The sequence below is a fragment of the Polypterus senegalus genome, unplaced genomic scaffold (assembly GCF_016835505.1).
Source record: "Polypterus senegalus isolate Bchr_013 unplaced genomic scaffold, ASM1683550v1 scaffold_5049, whole genome shotgun sequence".
Classification (NCBI taxonomy): Eukaryota; Metazoa; Chordata; class Cladistia; order Polypteriformes; family Polypteridae; genus Polypterus; species Polypterus senegalus.
Window position 1 is genome coordinate 1 of NW_024379972.1, and position 24,003 is coordinate 24,003.

The window sequence follows — 24,003 nt, forward strand, 5'->3', positions numbered from 1 at the left end:
ATCTCCCGGCAGAGCTATTAAAACAAAAGGTAAGTAAAATGTGAACAGACATTGGTATTTGAATAAGAGCACATATAAATAAAACGTCCTATTGTTATTACTATTACCTATGAAATTCCGAAGTGTATGGAATACAATTTGGGCTAAAAATAAAATAAACAAAATGCTCATAATGAGCAGCCATTGGTGACACCGGCGCAGTGAGTTCATGCGCATACCACGAGGTGGCGCCGTTTCCCCACCGGTACGGTGCCGATCAAGTCAGACAAATCAGGGCAGCGGAATGGCAGCAAAGCGGGAGGATTTAATGAATGTAAAACAAGCAGGAAGGACTCAAAAGAGAGCTCCCTGCACGTATCTAACCAGAATTCAACTGGACAGCATCAGTGTTTATTTAATATAGCGCCTTTCTAAAGTGACCGCTTTACACCAGGAGAGCCTGGCACTGAACTGGCGCCCTCCTTTTCACTGTAGGCGCATTTTTTAAAGTGACGGCTTTGACGACTTGTTAATATTTATTTGTATTTACATTTCCTTCTGATTATTTCTGATGTGAAAGGCACTATATAAAAAGCCTGCTTGATTGTCAGCGCAGAGTTAAGCAGTGAACCGGTGAAACTTCATTTCTTTCCGTTCCGAGACTTCAGTTCAGGGACACGGGTTCAAGCGCTTTTGGTCCTTGCAGAGGCTGACTCGCCTACGCAGTTTTCTCTTTGAAGATCGCCTGTCTTTACATGAAAACAAAAGCACCGTTTCCGTCGTTTCTTTCGTTTCAAAAGGTTAAAACGGGCATGACGAGTAGTGTACGGTCAGACGGTAAACCTCCAAGCCATCCATCAGTTTCGCTTTGGCAAAAACGAAAGCAAAAAGACATTAAAAGAACAAAGAAAGGGACACATAAGAAATGGTGGTATGACTGCATTATCCCTGACTGTGTATGTGCATTCCAAACAAAAGAAAAAAACAAACTACAACCTTAGTAATAATAATAATTATTATAATTATAATTATAATAAGGCCTTGTTCAACAGCCTGTCTTTGAATGTTATACCGCCACCTTTTGGCTACCGCAATTAACTGACTGTGTGGATCTTTACGGCTGGCCTGTCCATTGCAATGCCTAAGCGTTGCGCACTAAAATTAAAATAGAAACAACGATTTATAGCAAGTAGAAAAAACAAGGGATTGTCTATAAACTCCGTGCAGTTTGCATGTTCTCCCACAGTCCAAAGACATGCAGGTTAGGTGCATTGGAGATCCTAAATTGTCCCTAGTGTGTGCTTGGTGTGTGTGTGTGTGCCCTGCGATGGGCTGGCGCTCTGCCTGGGATGTTGGATCATGGAGGGGTGAGTGGATGGATAAAAACTAGCCTGGGTCAGAGCGGAGAGTAAAAAAACGAAACTTGAAAACAAAACGAAAACGTTGATCAAAACTAGGAGGTTAACAAGCAGAAGCAGCAAGGTCCCAAAGCCGATTAATTGTCGCTTTCCATAACGACAGTGAAGTTTGCGCTGAGCTGTGTTTGATTTTCGATGTTAAAAAAAAAAGAGGCGATGAAGTGCGCGCCGCCAGTCTAAATGCCGCACGCAAGTGACGTAGGGCGACACGCGAACGTGATGTCACTGGTCAAGTAACGGGTGCAGCAACTACAATCAAGATGGCGCGGACGTAAAAAAAACTACAAAAGAGCGGCTTGGAGCTTGAGCCTAAAGCGGCTAAACGCTCAAGAAGATAGATAGATAGATAGATAGATAGATAGATAGATAGATAGATAGATAGATAGATAGCATAGCTGGTAGGATTAGATAGATAGATAGATAGATAGATAGATAGATAGATAGATAGATAGATAGATAGATAGATAGATAGATAGATAGATAGATAGATAGATAGATACTTTATTAATCCCAAAGGGAAATTCACAAGTGTGACGTGTCTGCCATGCCTGTTTATGTCGACCACTTTAGGACTGGAGTGTCACTTGACCCAATGCTTCCCTTTCCATACTGCGCACCTATGGTGGGTTCTCTCCTGGCCTTACATTTTTTGCACAGGTTTCTCCCATTGGTGACTCTAATTTGCCTGTGGTGAATGACTGGCACCCTATCCAGTATTGTTTCCCACCTGATGTCCAGTGTCGCTGGTTTAAATGAATGGATAGATGGTGTAATCAATAAAGTCCAGTGGCCACCAGCGTCACCTTCTCATTGGCACAGGTGAAGTCTTCTGTATCTCCTGTCGTTTGAGAGCTGGCAGGTACACCTTAGAGGACTTTCCTTTGTAAACCACCTTATGACAATCACCCAACTATTTCTTAGGCCATTTCCAAATATTACATTTCTTTAATCCTTTAAAGTGTGAGAAGTTCAAGTTACCATTTCAGAACTCCAAGCTTTTCTCTGGACTAGGTGGGCTTTTCCCAAGCAAGCAGATGTCATGTCAGCCCCCCATAGTCGTTCCTGCAGTCTCACAGTCGTTCACCTGGTTGACCCTCAGTGATCAAAGTGCCATTGATCCTCTGACCCACCCATGGACTTTTAATGCTGGATATCCTGCACCATCACGGTGGCACGGTGGTCAGCATGGTGGACTCCCAGCCTCAGGTTCATTTTTTCATTTGGTTTCAATGTGCAGTCTGCATGTCCTCCCAAAGTCATTCACGTTGGGCGAATTAATGACCATGAATTGGTGAGCGGCACGTGTGTGTGAGGGGGTGGGGGGGCCACAAGACAAGCGTTTCATCTCAACTCCACACTGAAGGCTCTCAACTCCTAAAATCCACAGTCACTTCTATGGTTTTCCCAGGAATTCCACTTTAGATTGTTGAGGGGGCTTCAACTGGCCAGCTGATCCACCACACTCCAATATGGCCCCTCATTCACTGCCCCATCTGTGATCAGGCCCAGCAGACTTCAGCAGTTGAACAGAAGTCTCTGTCACTGCAGGTCCAGTCGTTGGTGAGGAGAGGTGACAGAACACAACCTCGATACTCGGTGTCTTCTCAGTACTCAAATGTGGCACTCAGTGCCACGGCCCACCTGCCAAGTTGTTTTGCCTGCCTAAGGTAAAGTCATCCCTGATGATGGATCGCAGGAATTGTGGGAAAGAGGGGTCCTTTCATCGGATTAGCGCTATTTCAGCTGTGGAACGGTCAATGGGGGAGGCAGCTTGATGGCTGAGGTCTCCAGGACTCTAAAAATATTCAAATCCTATTATGTGATGTCATCTACTGGTAAATTCTACTCCGTACCTCTAAAAGTTTTATTTTTATACTGTATTGAGGATTTGTTCTGTTCTGTATATTGGATTGTATTGTATTGACCCCCTTCTTTTCGACACCCACTGCACGCCCAGCCTACCTGGTAAGGGGTCTCTCTTTGAATTGCCTTTCCTGGGGTTTCTTCCATTCTTTCCCTTCAAGGTTTTTTTTTGGGAGTTTTCCTTGTCTTCTTAGAGAGTTGAGGCTGGGGGGCTGTCAAGAGGCAGGGCCTGTTAGACCCCATTGCGGCCCTCCCTTGTGTGATTTTGGGCTCTACAAAAATAAACTGCATTGCCACCCTGTCTGATAGTCGGCCATCTTCACCGTCGACCCTCTGTTGGCTGCTGGGGACATGTGGCACAGTCCACGGTGCCACTGAGAAGTCTGCTCTGGAGAAGCTCCGGTCTTATTGTGTGAAATGCAGAACTCCACAAATAAGATGTTGATAAAGTAGCTGCTGAGTCTAAATGTGGCAAGAAGGAGTGGAGAGCTGTGTTTGCTGCATCCTCACCTGACGAGTCCTCATGGTGATGTTTAGCTTCTCCTTAGCCCAATCTGTTGTACTTTAAAAGATCCACCAATGTCGACGAACCTGAGAACGTTCAAATGATGAGCGCCCCATCGCAGTAAACCCGAAAGCAGCGAAGTGTTTCGAGAGGCCTGTCCGAAATCACAGACACACCTCACACTCATTTTCAATATTAAAACAGATTCCAACACAATTATAGTGCTAGTCTACAGACCACCAGGGCCAAATTCATTGTTCATGACTGAATTTAGATACTTTTAATCCGATTTGGCTATAAATTATGATCACGTAGTACTGATGGGGGATTTTAATGTACACATTAATGTGGAAACGGACACTTTTAGCAAATGTTTTATTTATTTGTTAAATTCATAAGGAGTCCGTCAGATTGTCAAAGGTCCAACTCATAATCATAACCACACATTAGATTGAATATAACTTACAAAGTTGAAATTCAAAATGTAAATATTAGTCCATCAAAGGAAGTTATTTCCGATCACTTCTTAATTACATTTGATTTAGTTCTGCCCTTGCCAACGCACTCACAGATTAAAACAAAGACAGTGCAACATCCATATTGTAATTCTGTTTCAAAATTTATAGATACTTTGAGTAAGTCGAGTGTAATTGTGGAAAACCATTTAGATCAGCTAACATCACATTATAATGTGACCTTGAGAGATGCTCTGGACGCAGTGGCTCCCCTTAAAACAAAAATGATCAAAGCACATAGAAAAAAATCACCCAGGTTTAATGAAAACACTCGAGCTCTTAAATTAGAGTGTCGAAAAGCGGGAGGTCGTTCAAACTGCATGGACAGAGAGTGTTAAAAAGTATAAAAAGCTCTCTTTAATGCTCGCTCAGAATACTATTCTAAACTAATAGATGGCAATAATAAAAACCCTCGGGTACTGTTTATTACAGTGGCTAAATTAACAAATGGAAATTCAGATCTACAGTGCAAAATACCAACAGACATTAGCAGTACAGACTTTATGAACTTCTTCAATGAGAAAATTAAAAAAATAAGATCCCAGATCTCAGCATCACAGTACAAACTGCACACTAACTTAGCAGACCCTGCCTCACATTGCATTCAGCACTTTAGTCATTTTAATCCTGTAACTGAGCAGGAAGTCTTAACTTTAATTTCTAACATGAAGCCCACTACTTGTTCCCTGATCCAGTGCCAACAAAACTAGTAAAAAATTCAATGGATGTTCTTACAACGCCAATTCTAAACATTATCAATAGTTCATTACTGCATGGCACAGTACCTGATGCACTAAAAGTCTCAGTCATTAAACCATTACTTAAAAAGTCAGACCTACACCCACACATACTAAATAATTACAGGCCTATTTCAAATTGATCCTTTCTCTCTAAAATACTAGAAAAAGTCGTCACCAGTCAGCTTCAGTCACACCTCACGCATCACAAGTTATTTGAGAAATTCCTGTCTGGTTTGCGCACTGGTCATAGTACAGAAACGGCACTAATGACATTCTTATATCCTCTGAAGAAGGAAACTCCACTGTGATGATGTTGTTAGACTTGAGCGCAGCGTTTGACACCATCGACCATTCGATTTTACTGCACAGGCTAGAAAATGACGTTGGGCCTCTGTGCTCGCTTGGTTTAGTTCTTATTTATCAAATCGATTCGTACAGAAATGTGCTGACAGGACTCCATCATTACACACAGAAGTGAGATATGGTGTCCTGCAGGGCTCAGTACTCGGACTGTCACTGTTGTCACTTGACCGGCGTCCACTGGGATCTCTCATTAGGACACATCACTCGTACGCAGAGGACACCCAGTTCTACCTTCTTTTAGATCAAATGAAGTTTCTCCGATGTTGTCTTTAATTAGTGAATTAAAGGAGTGGATGGATGAGAACGACTCGTCTTTAAACAGAGATGTGAATTATTAGAGCGAGTGACGCTGATCACAACAATATTCTGTCATCATTTAACTCCGTTGGAGTCCCCATTCATTTCACTGAATCGAGGAGTTCTCTTTGAATCTAGCAGGTCATTTGAAGCTCACATCATAAAGTTGTCCAAATCGGGTTTCTTCCATCTTAAAAATGTTTCTAAATAAACAGGATTCTGAGAAATGAATTCCTGCATTTATATCTAGTAAGACTGACTACTGCAATGCGGCGCTCACTGGATGTTCAAACTGTTCTTTATAAGCCGACAGTTAATCCAAAATGCTGCTGCAAGAATTATTACAAGAATGAGAAAATATGAACACACGACTCCAGTTCTTGAATCCTCACACTGGCGCCCAGTTAAGTTTAGGGGAGATTTCAAAATCCTCCTTTTAACAAATAAAGCATTAAATGGCGGAGGTCCGACTTACTTATCTGAACTTATCATGACTTACAAACCTGAGCGCACATTAAGATCTCAAGATGCCGGCCTGCTTAGGATTCCAAGGATTAATAAAATAAAAGTGGAAGGTCAAGCTTTTAGTTAAACTGTGGGGTGGTCTGCCTGCTACTATAAGAGATGCCCCTTCGGTCTCAGCTTTTAAATCCCGGCTGAAGACTCACTACTTCAGTTTAGCACACCCTGACTAGAGCTGCTGATTAACTGTACAGACTGTATCTCTGTTGTTAGTCATTAGCACTAAAACATAAGTAACATGATAGTTAGAATTTGTCACCAACCCTCACCTATTCTGTTTCTCTTCTCGGTACTCAAATGTGGCACTTGGTGACACTGCCCACCTGCCTGGCACTTGGTGCCACTACCCACCTGCCAAGTTCTTTTGCCTGCCTAAGGTAAATTCATCTCTGATGGAAGATCACAAGAATTGTAGGGTAGAGGAGTCCTTTCATCGGATTGGCTGGCCCAGCGTTATCCTCAGCTGTGGAATGGCCACTAGGGGGAGGCAGCTTGATGGCCCTCTAAAGAAATCCAAATCATGTTATGTGATACCATCTACTGTTAAATTCTGCTTTGTACTTGTAATATTTTTATTTTACTATTATACTGTACTGAGGATTACTTGTGCTTTGTTCTGTGTATTGTATTGTATGGACCCCCCACTGCACGCCCAACCTACCTGGTAAGGGGGTCTCTCTTTGAACTGCCTTTCCTGAGGTTTCCTCCATTTTTTTTCCCTACAAGGGTTTTTATTTTGGGAGTCTTTCCTGGTCTTCTTAGAGAGTCAAGGCTGGGGAGGCTGTCAAAAGGCAGGGCCTGTTAAAGCCCATTGCGGCACTCCTTGTGTGGTTTTGGGCTGTACAAAAATAAATTGTATTGTATTGTACTTCAGTGCAGCCTGATGCTTTTCAAACCGCCAAACGGAATGTGAGACGTAAGCGCTGACACAGAGGGGCTCGCCTAAACCGTTCAGTCCCATTAGGGAAGTTCAGTACTAATTCTCTGCACCCCGCAGTCCGATGACGGACCGGCTACTCTCAGCCTCTTGGCGAGCGCTTAATCAGCCGCCTAACGCAGCCGGGTCAGTGCCGAGTGAAGCCGAGCGATTCCTGGCGCTCGTGCCCGTGAGAAGCTGCGCGCCTGGCGACTGGCGGGATGAGCGAGGACGAGCAGAAGGAAGGCAGGCAGGCAGGCAGGAAGGAGCCGCTCGGCATGGCGGCCACTTTCGCTTTCGATTCTGTCACATGGGGCCGTGAAGGCGGAGAGATCGGCTTGTCGACCGGTTCGCACTGTCTAGTAAAGAACAGACATTTTGTAGCGGCCGATTCTCGGCTAGAAAGAGAAAACTAAGCGGTAAACATCCGAGGCCGAGGCCGGGGCCGCCCGCGGGAGACGAACAGAATCGCCGGCGAGGAGCCGAGAGGGGAATCCCCGAGGAGCCATCGCGAGGCGAGGCGAGGCGCAGCGGAGCGGCGTGCAGAGAACCAGCAGATAAAGGCGGTAAGAGGGGGAGAAAATGGCGGACAGCCGGCCGTCGTAGTTGGGGCAGCCGCAGCGAACGCGTCTCCTCCGTGGAAAGGCGCGATGGAGATGGCCTAAAGTCGTAGGGGCCTCCAGGAGGCACTTCACTCCGCGACGGTCGGGTCTTTACCAGCCTCCCCGTTTGTAGTGCCCTGCCCGGGAGGCCCGTGGGGCGATGATGGGCGGTGCCGGCGCTTCATGCCAACCGAGCCCTTGGCAGGCGTGCGGGGCGCAGGCCGAGTGGCGTAGCGGTGAAGGCCTTGGACTGCAGGGGGTCGGAATTTTCTTTAGGCAGATTTACACAAGAACACGTGAAATTTGCCTTCTCGGTTTTACAGACAGAACAGAAAAAGTGCGAACGAACTGGGAGAGGAGACTTACCAGAAACTCAAAAAATGTTGACATCTTTTAAAATGTGATGTTTGTTCAAAGTACCTCTGGCAGACTGACAGTACATTTTACCTAAAATGGGTCCCTGATACTCGGCAAACACTACAGTACACTACTTCTGGATTTAATGTTGTAATTATCATCTCTGGTATTCCTTGTTAAAGAGAGCGGTGGGCACAGTGTGCCCACGAGCAGGTCACTTCACTTGAATGTGTGCCAATTAGACAAACCAAACAAGAAATGTAACTAATTGTACCTCAGATAACGGCGCCAGTCTAAGTAATAAATAATGAAGTGTCCAGCTGGCGCAGTGTGGCACGCCTCCCTTGAAATGCTTGTCACACAAGCGCCCCATCACAGTGACATCGTGGTTACCGTTTTTGTTGTTGCCAGTGGTGGAGTGCAGTTCTGCCTTGTTGCTCCCTCTTTGCTTTTGTAAAGATTGGCATATCGTGTTGGTGAACCTCTTGAGGGGCCTTTCATTAAAACTTTAACTGGAGACCCCCAATCACATTGGACAGGTCTCTTTGTCACCAATGGTCTCGTCTTCCCTTTTTTTGCATGTCAAAGCAAATCAAACCTGCAACTTGAACCTTTTGGAGTCGTCCATGGCTGCCTTGCATTTTCGTACACAGGATGGACTTTGCACCCCCTGTGTTTGGCCAGCTGAGCTGGGTATTTTTCACTTGGCACAGCTGGCAGCTTTAATGCAGGTGACACTGAGTCCTTTCAGATGTGTTTACAGTGGCTAGGTGTGCTGTGGCATACCCTGTGGTGGGCAGTGCCAGTTGGGGTTGTTGAGGCTGTTGCCATGCAGGATTAGTTCAAATCAAATTTTATTTGTCACGTACAGTTACTCACAGTACAAAATGGTGTGAAATGCTTAGTTGTGGAACTCCAAGACTGTGCATTACAGAGAGGAGGAGGTCGGGGGGCACACACTGTGCCTTGCTGCACCCGCCACACGACGGAGCACCTCAGGATCTCAGATGGAACTGGTGACACCGCAGCACCACTCTGGAGCAGAGGGAGGTTTATTTATTTCTTTTTTCACAGTGGCTGGAGTGCCAATCCTGCCACCAACCCCTGAGTTTGCCCTGTAACCTGTGCTGCCACCACCCGCTCATGGCACCATGCAGTCCTTACATTGTTGGATAGAAAGCAGAACCCCAGATGTCCGCATGACCACCATCGTAAGATTCTTTCACTTGAAGCCTGAAAGCCAAGACGACTGAGATCATTTATGTTGGGATCATTTATGTTGGGTAGAATGCCCAGTGGGGGCCGGGTGGTCTCGTGATGGCCTTGGCACCCTGGCGATTTTTTTTTTTCTCCAGCTCTCTGGAGTTTTTTTTTTTTCTGTCCTCCAGGCCATCAGACTTGACTTTATTCTCTGTTACAAATAAGATTAGGCACTACATTAGGCAAGCACTGTGAGCTGCGCCACCTGTATGAAAATGTGCCACAGAAATAAATGGTGGGGGACCTGCCTGCAGGGCTGGCCGCAGATTAACGTCATCCAGGGTGTGACATTAAACTGCATCCGGCCCTGCAAGTAGGACCTCCAGCCTGCAGGGAAATCATGGGGGTTGGTGGCAGGATTGGCACTCCAGCCACCATTTTTAAAAAAAAAAAAAACCTTGACAAAGCTCCGAGATGGCAGAAAGGACTCCGTTTTGCTCTCCGTGGGAGTGGCTTTGCTGCAGACGCCCATAGGAAGGCCACCATCGTGAAGGGGACGGGGGAGTCCCATCCTCAGAATGGGGTCCGGTCTGTTGGGGATCAGAACTGGTGTGGTGCTGAGGCGTCGCCCGCTGCACGGCAGCACTAGGGTCCCAATTTGAGGCGGGTGGAGGAGGAGCTGCGTAAACTCTGCAGACCGGCGACTGGCCAGATCTCTGTAGGTGGGCACACCATTTATTGGTCTGGTTGCTCTGATGGCTGTCATACTCGGGTAGTAGCTGTTGCTGTAGTGGATTGGCTTCTTCCGATGGTGTCCGATGTCACTCCTTTCAACGAGCGTATTATGGGACTCCCTGGGTGTCTCGGTGGTGACCGCGGTGAGTGATGTCTCGGCGAGGGAGACATTTTATTTGCAGCTTCGCTCGGTGGTGGATGAGTGCCCACGAGGTGACACTCCTCTGGTCATGGGTGACTTCAATGTAACCACTGGCACTGACAGCAGGATTGTCTTGCTCCCCGTGGCAAAAGTGGCTCCATGTTAATTGACTTTTCCAAAAGGTCAGGGGCTGCGAATCACTGGATCCTGGTTCCAGCGCCCAGAACCGCGTCGTTGGACTTGGTACTCCAATACTGGTGGTGCATTGAAGGAGATCGATCACATCCTCGTGGGCAGACGCTTGAGGCTCTTGCAAAACTGCAGGGTCTACAGAAGTGCCCAGTTTGTGAATTCTGACCACAGACTTGTTGTTGCTGCTCTGAAGATTCAGCTGAGGTCCGGTGGGTTACCACCTGCTAGGGAAATGGGCCTGGACTTGGCACACCTCCAAGACCAGGCTGTTTCTAATCGGTCTGCACGCAGTTTGTGTTGTGAACTTTCAGATTTGGGTACGACTGGTGATCCTAATGTGATGTGGGGGACCCTCCGTGACAAGACCCTGAAGGTTGCTGAGGGTTATGTTGGTGTTTCATCTCACAGGGCACCCTGGATATCATCGAGAGCAGTTGCAGCGCACGGCTCAATGCCAACTCTGGGCTGTACCGGGAACTGAGAAGGACGGCTGCGAGGGCCCTGAGGGCAGATAAGGAGGTGTTTGTTAGAGGAATCTGTGAGCAGGTGACTCGCCATCTGTGGTCTAGCGACCCACGTCCTGCTTACAGAGGAATCGAAGCATTACGCACATCTGAATCTGTTCCTCGGAGAGTCGCAGTCAGGGCAGCTAATGGGACGGTCCTTACGGATGACACTGCAGTTGTGACCCGCTGGGCTGGCTACTTTGAGCAGCTGTTCAAAGTTGATCCTCCGGCTAGGACGTTGGATATCTCTGGTCCGCGGTTCTTGAGGCTGATCCTCCAATTAGCTGTGAACCCCCCAATCTCACCGAGATGGCACAGGTGGTGAACCAGCTGGTTGGGGGAGGCTGCAGGGATCTGTGGTATCCGGGGTAAACGTCTCCAGGTTGATGGTAAGGCTGTCCTCCTGGCATTGCAAACAGTCTTTGCTTCCTTTTGGGAGACTGGCATCATCCCAACTGAATATAAAAGAGTCGGCCGTAAGTAGTGCCCTGCGCAGGTCAATACATTTCATTATGCACAATGGCAGCATTACAGGTGCATCCCAATAAATGAGAATATCATTGAATCAATGTGATTTCATTCACTCGTTCAATTCAAAAAGTGAAACTCCTTTATGCTGTTGATTCATTACACACAGAGTGATGCATTTCAAGCGTTTATTTCTTTTCATTTGCTGGCCTACTGGTAATGAAGACTCAAAATTCAGAAATGGCCGTCTGTCTGTCTGCCGTGGCCAGGTGTCACGCTGCTGTCATTAACAGGCTTGTAGGTGGCAGCAAGTCGAGGTCAGACGTGCTCAGATTGCCCCCACCCAGTTTAAAGTCCCTAACGTCTGTGGGGTCCACTGAATGGACGCTTGTCTCCAAATCTCCTGACCTTTTAAATGTATTGTCGGGTTTTATCTCCCGAGTGGTCTTGTTCTGTGCAGTGCCTTTTGTGAAGAGCCCCACCACTAGTGGTCTTATAAAGAGCATTTCTTAATTTGTAATATATTTAATAATTCTAGTATTGGCGTCTATATGGGTGTTCCCTTGGCCTGGTCCAGCCGCTTGGCACCTCAGCAATGAGGGTCCTATGAGCCAAATGACCCTCGGGGAGTCGCGCCACATTTCCAGGCCCTCACAATGCAGGGAATGAGAACGGCACAATAGAAGTGCAGTTATTAATGCTTGGTGAAGTGTGCTGTCTGAAGGGGGGCCTCTATTATTATTATTATTATTATTATTATTAATAATATCACCACTAGTGGTCTTATAAAGATCACTTCTTAATTTGTAATATATTTAATAATTCTAGTGTCTGTAGTATAAACAATTTATTTATACAACACCTTTAACAAACATAAGGTATTGTACAACTTGTAATCTTTGTGTATCATCTGTCTACATGGTTAGGGTTATATATATATAAAATAATCCTGGGACGAGATGAGACTTTCTCAGAGGGGCACTTTCATGTCCCGCGAGACGAGACTTTGTGCCAAGAGATTCAACCGCACGTGGGGCCGGAAATAAAAGACAAAGAGCAGAAGACAAAGTAGAACGTCGTAAACAATTCAAAAACGCTGGCGCGGTACACACACAGAGCAGGTTACAGATAATGGAAGTGCGAAAATTCGAAAGTCTAAAAAAACTGATAGTTAAGATCACATGAGCGCAAACAAACGGAAATTATTACTCGGTGAAATAACGGGACAGCGAAAAGAGATTGAATATCTGGACATGGGTGATAGCGCAGAAGTATGGAGATCTTGTTCAGATTTGAACTTTAAGTCGGAGACTTGTAGATCGTCTAATTCGTGTTTCTTCCCAATGAAGAGGAGTATCCACGAGAATTAAGAGATTTGTTATTTGGTGAAAGTGAGATCCACGAACACTACCGGCAAAATATATGCGAGTCTACGATAATCTGTTCACCTCATCCAATGCTCAAGACGTAGATTTACACGACTCAGGACCACACGCTATGAGAATCTGTGGTCCTGACAAGTTTAATTTCAAAGAAACCACAAGCTGGTCAGGTTTATATTTATGATCACAGAGAAGCGATGCAACAAAGAATCGAAAGATTTGAACGATCGGCCGTATTAGAAATTCTGCAGCCAATCATGGATACAAATCCATACGTCCAAAAGTATCGCACTTTATACGAAATTTATCTGAGTAACACGGGCAAAGAAGTTTTCTTGAGATTTCTATCCATCCATCCATTTTCTAACTCGCTGAATCCGAATACAGGGTCATGGGGGTCTGCTGGAGCCAATCCCAGCCAACGCAGGGCACAAGGCAGGAACCAATCCTGGGCAGGGTGCCAACCCACCGCAGGACACACACAAACACACCCACACACCAAGCACACACTAGGGCCAATCAGAACCGCCAATCCACCTAACCGGCATGTCTTTGGACTGTGGGAGGAAACCGGAGCGCCCGGAGGAAACCCACGCAGACACGGGGAGAACATGCAAACTCCACGCAGGGAGGACCCGGGAAGCAAACCCGGGGCTCCTAACTGCGAGGCAGCAGCGCTACCACTGCGCCACCGTGCCGCCCGAGATTTCTATATGAATCCATAAATATCACGCTCGCGTATATAGTAAACCAACACGTGGCGCACTGATAATAGTTTTAGAAGATGGAAACATCAAAGACAGAGTTGATATTTGTGTTTATCCAAACGCACAGCGCAATTCGTCACAAACGGCAGATCCGGGAAATGACGAGCGCGTAGGGTCCACACGGGGGTTGGTGAGCGAAGTGGGTTGTTGAGCCCCCTAGTATTTAATACTATTACAATTTATCGTACACATTCTTACACTTTGTGAATTTCCCCTTGGGATTAATAAAGTATCTATCTGTCTATTATATAGTGCCTTTCACTCTATCTATCTATCTATCTATCTATCTATCTATCTATCTATCTATCTATCTATCTATCTATCTATCTATCTATCTATCTATCTATCTATCTATCTATCTATCTATCTATCTATCTATCTATCTATCTATCTATCTATCTATCTATCTTTATGAAGTTTCTACATTTCTTGTAATTCAGTATTTACTAATGGTAACCAGTTTTTTAACTGTAAAGTAAAACACCTTATGGCTACAGAGACAACGCCTGCCATATTTTAGCCCAGGCTGGTGACGCGACTTGCTCAGGGTCACCCAGTGAGTCACAGGTGAGGTTTCAACTCCAGTGGCTGAGCCGCCACATCACACCACACCGTGTCACAGCACACTTCCTTCCTATACGATGAGAGCCCAGTGCGTCATACCTTCAAAGACGTGGCCTCATATCTAGATAGGAACGAGTGAAGATGTCACACTACATACTGTGGATTACGTGGGTCCTCTTCAGATCTTGAAAGCCCTTGAGGTTTTGGTTTTCTGGAATCCCTGCTAGCTGGGGTTTTTGTTGTCCTCTCCTTCCTGGCTGTTTGATCTTTACGTATACAGTTGTGGCCAAAATGTTGAGAACGACAGAAATGTTAATTTTCACCAAGTCTGCTGCTTCAGCGTCTTTAGGTCTTGCTGTCAGGTGTCTCTCCGGTGTACTGAAGTAGAATGACAAGCAGTTCAGAAGTTCCAAAGGCCTTTGTTGACAATGACATGAAGTCCATATCTGTAGTGCTGGCCCTTCTTTCTTTTTCACGACCTCTGCAATTCACCCTGGCATGCAGGCTGGCAATCAACTTCTGGGCCCAATCCTGACTGATGCCAGCTCATTCTTGTAGAATCGGTCAGAATTGGTGGGTTTTCGTTTGTGCACCCGCCTAATGACCACAAGTTCTCATTGGGATTATAGGTTTGCGGAGTTTCCTGGCTATGGACCCCAAATTTCGATGCCCCTCAGTTTTCACTTTTGCCTTATGGCCCGGTGCTCCGTCGTGTCGGTCACCAAACTGATCTTGGATGGTTGGCAGAAGTTGCTCTCGGTTGATGTTTTGATCCCATTCTTTATTCCTGGTTGTCTTCTGAGCCCTGCACTGCCTTGGCTGACATGAATGGTCTCAGGATGCTTTACTGTGGTTGGCATGACACCCGAGTGATGGGAGCGCCGCTCACCTTTTCTGTTTTCCAGGACAATTCAAACAATCAGAAAGGAGATTCATCAGAGACTATGGCTTTCCTCCAGCAGTCCAATCCCAGAATATCAGCCTGTCTCTGCTGTTTTTCTTGGCATCTTGACGCCCACCAGGCCATCCTCCACAAGTCTTCACCTCACTCCCACTTACCTGCTGCCATTCCTGAGCAGACTCTGCCCTGCTGGTGCCCCGATCCCGAGCCATGAATCCACTTTAGGAGACGCTCCTGGCACTTGCTGGACTCTCTTGGGCGCCCTGACGCCTTCTTCACCTCTCTATTGTAACTCATTCAGCAGGACAGAGTGACCCCCAGCCTTGTCCTCCTCGTCGCTGTCACCTGAAGGATCACTGAAATGACGTCAGCAGGTCCTTTGGTGGCAGGGCTGACATGCAGGGGTTCATTTTCATGGCAAGGAGGGACTTTGCAGTTCATCGGCTCACTCGTCCGAACATTCTGGAGTCGATGCAAATTGCCAACATAAAAATGGAGGCAGCAGACTTTGTGAAAATTCATATTTGTGTCGTTCTCTGAATGTTTGGCCACGTCTGTATTTTCAGGCTGAGCACCCATTATACTCGGGGGGTCCCATTATATGTCCTTTAGAGGCGTTTTTTCTTTCTATTTTAGTTTATCTTTTGTCATTTCTAAAGCACTCATTTCTGCTGTGTATGAACGTTGTTCTTATCGTATGATTTTAATACATCCATCTTTATCACAGAATGCTAATGGTTGATAATCCGTCGCACAAAAACCCGCGCACCCCTGGACCCTGGAGCTTAATTGCCATCTCAGTCGACATCTTCTTCTGTGACACAAGCAGCACGACCCGGAATTTTAGCCGCGACTCCTTCTCACGGCCAGCAGGGGCGCAGCCGCGTGCCTTGGGATGACACGAAAACGAGAATCGATCGCTCGCGCCGCCGCATGTCTCGCTCGAGAAAACAGAACGAAGGTTCAGACAAAGGCCTCATGGGTGGTGCTGCTGGCACCCCTACAACGCTGAACTGGAATAAGTAGGTGTGAGGATGGCAGGGTTATGATTTGACCCCGACTGCTGTGGACTGGTGCCCAGTCCAGTGTTGACTCCCACCTTGCACACTGTACCAGTAGGGTATGTTCCCGGCCCCCTCGCGAATGTCAGCGTTTGTGGAACATTTGACATGACCCTCCTATTCTCTCAACACAACCTCAGGCCCAGCCAGTACTTTGATGGGAGACCTGCTGGAGAAGGTGGTGTCATGCCTGAATGTGGATCCCAGTGCCCCCCAGTGCTGTAAACATGGCGTCGTCCTTGAGATGAGACGTAAACCCGAGGTCCCGACTCTCTCTGGTCAGTAAAGATCCCTGGATGTCCTTCGTAAAGAGCAGGTTGTATCCCCAAAGTCCAGACTAAATTGCCCACCACAGCCTGGTCATTCTGGCCCCCTAATCACTCCACACCCCCCACTCTCTAATTGGCTAACTGTCTCTGACCACTTCATTACCTAACAGCTCACGTGTGGTGAGCGCGCTGGCGTGAAGATGGCTGCCGTCGCATCATCCAGGTGGACGGCGCCCATTGGTGGTGGTTGAAGTGCCCCCTCTGTCTGAGTTGTAAGAAAGGCGCTCTACTCTACGGTATAAGTGTGACGTTATTAATGTTGGTACAGTAGCCGCTACGCCACACTGCTGGAAACCTTATAAGTCAGGCTGAAGGGTCTGCAGTTTCCTCAGATGCCGACGTGATGTTGGTTTTGTTCAGAACAGCTTGGTGTGCCCCCCCAACCCGCCATTATGATTGGTCAGTCTGTCTGTCTGTCTTTAACAACAGTGCCTTCAATGGCAGGTTCAGTAATCTGTCCAGGGTCACCCATGCAGGTGCCACCATATCACACGTCCACAGGTGTCATCAACATTCCTCTCTTATCTTCTCGCCTGAGATTGTTTTATGGCTGCCACCCTAGCAGTGCTGCCCGCCGTTATCTCTTGTGCCTGTCTGGCTCCTTATCGTCTGCATGCCAGCTATAACAATGGAGGGCACGCTGGATGGGGCTAGCCAGTGTCACCGTGGTCTCTTTTGAAGTGACGTTTTCCCAAAGGTGCCCAGCTGCTCTGTCCCCTCGTTCTTTGTGATGAGTTGGTGTGACTGGGCGCTTCGTGGATTTAATGGTGTCCGGGTTGCAGCCCCCTTGGCGGGGTCTTGTTGCTCCAGGTGACTCTTTAGCCTTCTGTCTTGTGAGTTGTCTCGCGTGTACAGCAGGGTGTGCGTTTGAAGTTCGCTGTCGCTCATCCAGTGTGGTGTTGTGTTTGGGTTTGGGGTCCTCCTTGTGCTCTTTTACAGAGTGGGGGGTTTATGTGTCTTACTGCGTTTGTGCTAAACGGATAAAAAGATCAGGGGCTTGGCACACATTCTGAGGGCACCGTGTCACTGCCCGCTGACAATATTAGGGTGGCTGCTTGGTCAGCTCCCGATATTTAATATCATGTTAGGCAGCCCCTCCATCCCCCCCTCGGGTCGTGAACCTAGAAGTCCAGCAAATAAAGAAAACAAAAGTGAAATAAAAGAGACGTCGAGTGAGCTTGTGGCATGTTGGCATTGTGCCCGTGCCACGCCTCTGGATTTGTTTGGTGTTTTGCGAGGTTGACCCCCACCCCCCGCTGCCCTAATGCCGAGTATTCGCTGTCCCCGGCCCACCGAGCTGTCAGGCTGAAAAGAGGAAATTGCAGGACCCCAGAAAGAGGATGTGATCGTTAAATGAGAGACGGAGGGGCTGCCCACTGAGTCCTGCAGGAAATGTGCACAGGGTAGTGTGTGTGCGTGTGTGTGTGTGCGCGCGTGTGTGTGTGCGTGTGTGTGTGTGCTTCTTGTCGTGTCACACTGTTGTAGCCCACGTGGGGATGCACAGCTTTCTTGAACATTGCAGGCTCACAGGTGGTCATTTTCCCTTGGTGGGATTCCACAATGAAGCTCCATCAGCTGCTGTCTCGGGGGGGTCCCATGATAGCCGAAGGGAACGGTAGGGCGAGGATTGTATTCCCATCTTGCAGTGCCCTGAGACTCGAGCCCGAGATCAGCTGTCTTTGGTTAAAGTGGTCCGCGGTCACGCAGTTACAATTCCATGGTGCACAGCAGCTATCTGAGAAGGAGAGCTGCGTTCAGAGCTCTGAGGGACAGTGGGCCGCTATGCGCGTGTCCCCCAGATGCCGTCCCACCGCTGTGCGTGGCCGGGTGTCAATGTCACGTCCTCCTGTCCGCTCCTCTTGCGTGTTTTTTGAGTCGTGTTCAGCTCGCCTCTGAGACGCGTGAGCCAGGAACTCAGCCGGCTTTCCTGTAACTGGCTGCCGACGTCATCCAATCAGAGGGCTGCTTTCTTGCTTCCTTGGCTGGGTGCCTGTGGGGGGGTGCGGTAGGCACGGCTCACCCTGCAGCGGCTGCTCTGCTTTCTGTTTCTTTGTGTCTTAAACCTTCGGACGGCGAGTGGAGGACATGGCGCCAGGAGTGCGGCGGTAAGTTTGCAGCTTCGCTCTTCGCTTTGTGATTTCCTTCTGTTGTCGGACGAGATGCTGCGGTGGGTGATCTGCACTTGTGCCAGAGGGGCACTGGGTCACGGTAGAGGGCCGAGGTTCACCAGCAGGGACAGATGTGGTTTAAGGGTGGGGGTGTGTGTCACTTTTTTGATATTTCTGCTTGATGGCAGGAGGTCACAGTGCTGCCCAGAGATCCTCCCAAGTTTGGTGGGCCAGCTGGTGACAGAAAACCTGTGGGCTGCTTTGGGCAGGAGGCGACCATTTGAACTTTGCCTTCTTCGTGTGGTTTTATTTGCTGAATTAAATTCGATGTGTTCCATGGGGGCTTGGCGAACTTGCGTCTCACACCCGTGATGCTGATCGTGGCGTAGGCCCCCATTTGCTCAGTCAGTGTGGCTTTGGGGTTCACGGTGGCTACTCCTGAGAGACTCTGCTAGTTGGTCAGGTTGTCACATGTGCCTTTTGTCACAAATCAATGCCATAAGACCAACCGGGGCTGGCGTGTTCTTCAGACTGCTGTCCATTTCTGGCAGCCCCCGGTCCAAGGCGCTATATTATAGTGCAGTGCTGACTCGATTCCCTGCTGTGAAATCTCGATATGCTGGACTAGAACGGCTCGATGGGACCCCCTGTGCTGGCCGACGGCTCCTCAGCCCCCGGATAATGAGTGAGCAGGAAAGAATTTGGAGCAGTAAGCCTACACCGTGACGGGCAGAGCTGTGGCACGCATTGGGCTCGGTCGCTGGCAGGCTGGAAACGTACGGCGACAGCTGCAGGGGGACATGTCACCTCAGGCCCACGCTGCAGCGCGGGTGGGTGGAGTTGGTGGTCACTGACACAAGAGATGACCTGCATTTTGGGGTCAAAGGAAAGCTGACGAGACTTAAAGCTGGGAGAGGAAGCCGTTTGAGCTGGTGACGAGCAAGTGGTGCCCGCCCCCCCGTTATCTGCACTGGGACCACTTTATACCTCCGTGGACTGTGAAGCAGGGAGCTTTGCTAAATTTCATAAAGCCCTTTGAGTAGATGGCAGGTCCTATGTCCTAAAAGGTGACGGTCATGCGGGTCGTGCCACTTCATTGTCCCTGTCATTGTATTTAGAGAGCACAACATCAGTAATGCTGTAGCCATCAAAACACACAAATAAACAGAATACAACACAATAAAACACAATGCAGCTGGCAGCAAACTGAAAACAAACAAGTGACTAAGAGGAGGCAGCCACCGATCTCACTGAAGGTGACGAAGAGCGAGAGAACGGTTCAACAGTTCAGCGGAAGGCGACTCCATAATGAACTCCAGGGACGAGGAGCAGCAGCTGCCCTGACGCTTCTCTTTACTGTGAGAAGGCACCATGCGGGTGGACTGCTGTGCAGAGGGAATCTCAATGAATTGGCTCTGTGGCGCCCTCTGCAGGCGTCAACGGCCTCGCTCGGTCTTTCTAGCGCCTTTTATGATGAGCGGTTTGACTCGGACAGGAGTGTGTTTATGGACCTGCAGCCCCCGGTGCCGTCCACCCGTATAGTGCCTTTCAGAGAGAACGCTACAACAAAAACGGGGAGTGGTCATTGGGACAGGCGGCGGTCTGCGTTGTGTTTCATTCAGGGACCCCCCTCTCCTGCGGTTGAAGTTCAGATGCAGTTGTTGTTTCCTTTGATGCTTTTGCTTCTCTTTCTATTGCTGGTCATTTAGTTTCTGTGTGTCCCCTAAAGACGGGACCACCTGCCCATCACTGTCCAGGGACAGCCCTTAGCCGTATGAAGCCTGAGGAAAATCCACAGTCCTTTGCGGTTCATTGAATGCATTTCTAGTGTTGGGGAGTTTGTGTGCCTGTTGCTTAGCTTTGGGTTCTCGTATAGCAGGCTCATAATTGTGGTCGTGTCCTCTGCGTTCTCTCATTGCCTGAACTTGCTGGGTTTCCCACCAGCTCCTGTCTTGGGGGGGTCCCATGTTAGCCTCAGGGTATAGTAGGGCGAGGATTGTATTCCCATCTTGCAGCAGGCGCCACTCTTCATTTCTACCCCGAGATCAGCCGGGTGCGGTTAAGTGCGGACTCCCCCAGTCTTTGTTGAAAGGGGTCCATAGACCCGCAGTTCCAGTTCCGTGGTGCACAGCTGTCTGAGATGGAGATCTGTGCTCAGAGCCCTTTTGAAAGTCCACAGTCCTTTGCGGTTCATTGACTGCCTTGTGGTGTCAGGGAGTTGGCGAGCCTGGTGCTGAGCTTTGATTTCTTGTCCTGCATTTTGAACCCTTGACTTCACCTACTGAGTTGTGTGTTCTGCTCTGCCCTTTAATTGCCTTTGTGCCGTCTGAACTCGGAGCTTTTTATTTAAACAGATTTTACATTTGCCCTTTTGTGTCTAGTTAGTGTTTGACGTTTTCATTTTCGGAGTCTTTTCGTGACCGTTGTGGTTAGGAGCTCTCTAGTGTACGACAGTCTGTACGGATTTGCGGCCCCCTTTAACTTGTTTGTCCATGGCGGGCATCACTTGTGTCAGCCATCGTGGATCCTGCCAGGCATTGCACAGAACAGAATGAATCGGTAAGGCGGGCAGTTAGAAGTGGTGGGAAGGAAATGTCACCCCTCGCGTGTGGGTGGGCACCTTGGGACCTGCTGCCTCTGTGTTTCTTAATTTGTTTTTTTTGGCTACTTCTCCTTTGAGGCTCCTGGAACCACTTGAGTGCTGCCGTCGCCCTTTGGTGCCCTTGTTTAGGGAAGCTGCGGTTTGGGGGCGGTTGATTGTCGCTCTTGTTCTTAAAACTTGATGAGTCGATTCAGTGCATCGGCTTATCAGAATTTCTCCAATTTAAAAAAAAAAAAAAAAAAAAGTTCCCCTTTGTTATCTCATGTGTTGCAGACACAAGTGGCCATTGTCTCTGGCAGGTGAGTCACTCCAGAGGGGTGGCGCGGTGCTCTGTGCTGTGGGCGGCCTGTTGTCGGGACGGTCGGCAGGTTTGGGGTGCTGACACTATGGGGGCGGGGAGCTTATGGCCCAGGTAGCCCCGAATGCCCTGACAGCGGCCCACTAAAGAGTCCGGCCGTTCTGCTAGCGGTTGGGATGGAAGCTCAAAGCCATATTGGGTGGTTTTTAAAGCTGCCTATCATTCAGTATGCGCCAAGCATGCCATGCCATGCCATGCCATACAATGCAGTTTATTTTTATATAGCCCAAAATCACACAAGGAGGGCTGCAATGGGCTTTAACGGCTTCCCCCCAGCCTCCCAAAAATAATAATAATATTAAAAAGTGGAAGAATCCTTGGGAAAGGCAATTATAGGAGAAACCCCTTTCCAGGTAGGCTGGGGGGGCAGTGGGTGTCAAAAAAAAAGGGGGGGGTAATAATTCAGCTCAAAGTGGTGCACCATTAACAGCTGGATGTGACCTGTAAATGACGTCACCCAGGACCCTGGCACACATTCTGGGCAGCAGTGCTGGACTTTGATCCTCAAGCAGGCTGCCATTCCGGCTTTCTCGATTAGTCGCCCGTTGCTGCTGCTGGTGTTTGTCTTTAATTGTATTTGACCCGCTTTGCCGAGGGATGGGGCCAGGGGGCCGTGCAGCCCCCTTCCATTAGCAACGTCAGGTGCTCGGCATGCTGTGTCCAGTGTTGTGATGTCAAATAACTGCCAGACACCCCGGGTTGGGGGGCTCGTGGATTGGGTGACGTTACCACGTGGCTGAAATGAAACGTCGTCCTTTGAACGTTGGGGGATTTAAAAATCTGTCTGGAAAACTGCAGCTCGGGTGTGTCGCGTAACTGACTGCACTTTGGCAGAAACGTTGTGGGCCGCCGTTGGCACACAACACAGACCCCACCATAGGTCAGAGGGGGCTTTGGACCACAGGTCCAATTTTCACACACACGCTTGTAATTTAGAGAGATGCAGACATGCTTCATGAATGGACCCTGGCATCGACCGGCTTCTTTTCAAATCAGACCCCGTTGCAGTGTTTCTTTACCAGGGGGCTGCTGGTGGGTCGTAGGTTGCTACGGTTTATAAAGGTAGTGGGTTGTCGAGTGGGTTTCAGCTCCAGTGATCCTTCTCTTCATGTTTTGATGAAGACGCTCGATTCCTTAACCACTCTAATTTTCGGGTGAAATTCCTCAAAGGGGGCCATCAGCTCTGATGATGACGTTTAATTCATTATGGGGGACAAGCCCCCCGCACTGCCTTGGTGGCTCGTGAAGATACCTACAATGGAGAGAAGTTGAGAAACGCTGCTTGATTGGGACTGCAAAAGCAGAGTCATCGTATGGAACAGTTGTCCTGATAAACTGAAATCGGCGGTTACACCGGTACTGGCGGGGCACAGCGGGGTCTTTACAGAGGGGTGCCACTGATACAGCAGATGCCATCCTCCTCTGGCATTGTGGAGAGAGAGAAAGCAGCCAAACTCCCAGTGCTGGCTTCTCTGGTCCAATCTTACGTCTGCACCCGCCGAGTTTACATTTACATTTATTTGTCTAGCAGACTCTTTTATCCCAAAGTGCCTTACAACAGAAGTCCGTCTGGGGGACAGTTTGGGAAATGGAGTGTCACAGGACAGAGGTACGCGGTATTATAGTGACGTGACGTGTTAGCCTTTTATGGATGAAACTAGCTGTGTTACCCATCTGGTAACCAACGTAGGCCTCTGCCTTAACGTTTGCCGTGCGTTAGCTATTGGAATGCATTTGAAGGCATGAAATAATACAATGCATTTGTCATTCCAACAGATGGCGCATCACACACACTTGCAGTAGTGAATAGCATTATTACAGATGTTTGTGATATGCTATCTCTTGCATATGTATTTGTTATATGGGGTTTGTAAAAGCAATGTTAGTCTTTGTGAGGCACCATCTGTTGGAATGACAAGTGCAATGCGTACATCTCTACTGTATGCCATTTGGTGTGGGATTCTTAGAAGCCGTGTAAATGTTTGTGATGCTCCTTCTAGTGGAATGACAAACACAATGCATTTTATTAGTAGAAATATTTGTCACGTACCATCTGTTGGAATGACAAATGTAATGTATATTTACCTTTAATATATGCCTTTGGTGTGGGATTCGTAAAAGCAGTGTTAATGTGACATGCCATCAATTGGAATGATAAATGCAATGCATTTATTAGTAGAGATATTTGACATGCGCCATCTGTTGGAATGACAAACACAATGCTTTTTATTACTGAAAATGTTTGTGATGCGCCATCTGTTGGAATAACGGAGACATGGCAGCTGGACAGACAGTCAGACTGACACTTATATTTTCGCTAAGGTGAATGTGAAGTGAAGCAAAATGACGCCTTTCATTGTCTCACTGAGTAGATTTTCAATACGCATGCAGCTCAGGCGCCGTCTTCACGCAAGCTGCACAAAGTTGGTCACCACAGGTGAGGAGCTCAGTTACAGTTTCTTGACACCAGCTAACACCAGTTGGACAGAAGTTCACCAATGAGAGGGTCTTCAATCGCTTTCCTAAATACTTTGAAGGGGTCACCAGTTCAAATGGACTTGGGCAGCTTATTCCACCGAAGAGCTGGTCTGTGATTTTTGATACCACGTGG

At 48.1% G+C, this 24,003-nt stretch overlaps 1 protein-coding gene across 2 annotated transcripts in view; it reads left to right on the forward strand.

The window, feature by feature from the left end:
* Positions 1–7,264: 7,264 nt before the first annotated feature.
* Positions 7,265–24,003, forward strand: part of LOC120520062 (mitogen-activated protein kinase kinase kinase 14-like) — a 29,099-nt gene continuing 12,360 nt past the window's right edge. Inside the window, exon 1 of one of the 2 annotated variants that reach the window (XM_039742704.1) lies at positions 7,265–7,684. The gene's annotated coding sequence lies outside the window, so the exon portion shown is untranslated. Of the gene's footprint in view, positions 7,685–17,699; positions 18,430–24,003 lie in introns of those variants that run through there. The other variant, XM_039742705.1, reaches the window with a different exon arrangement.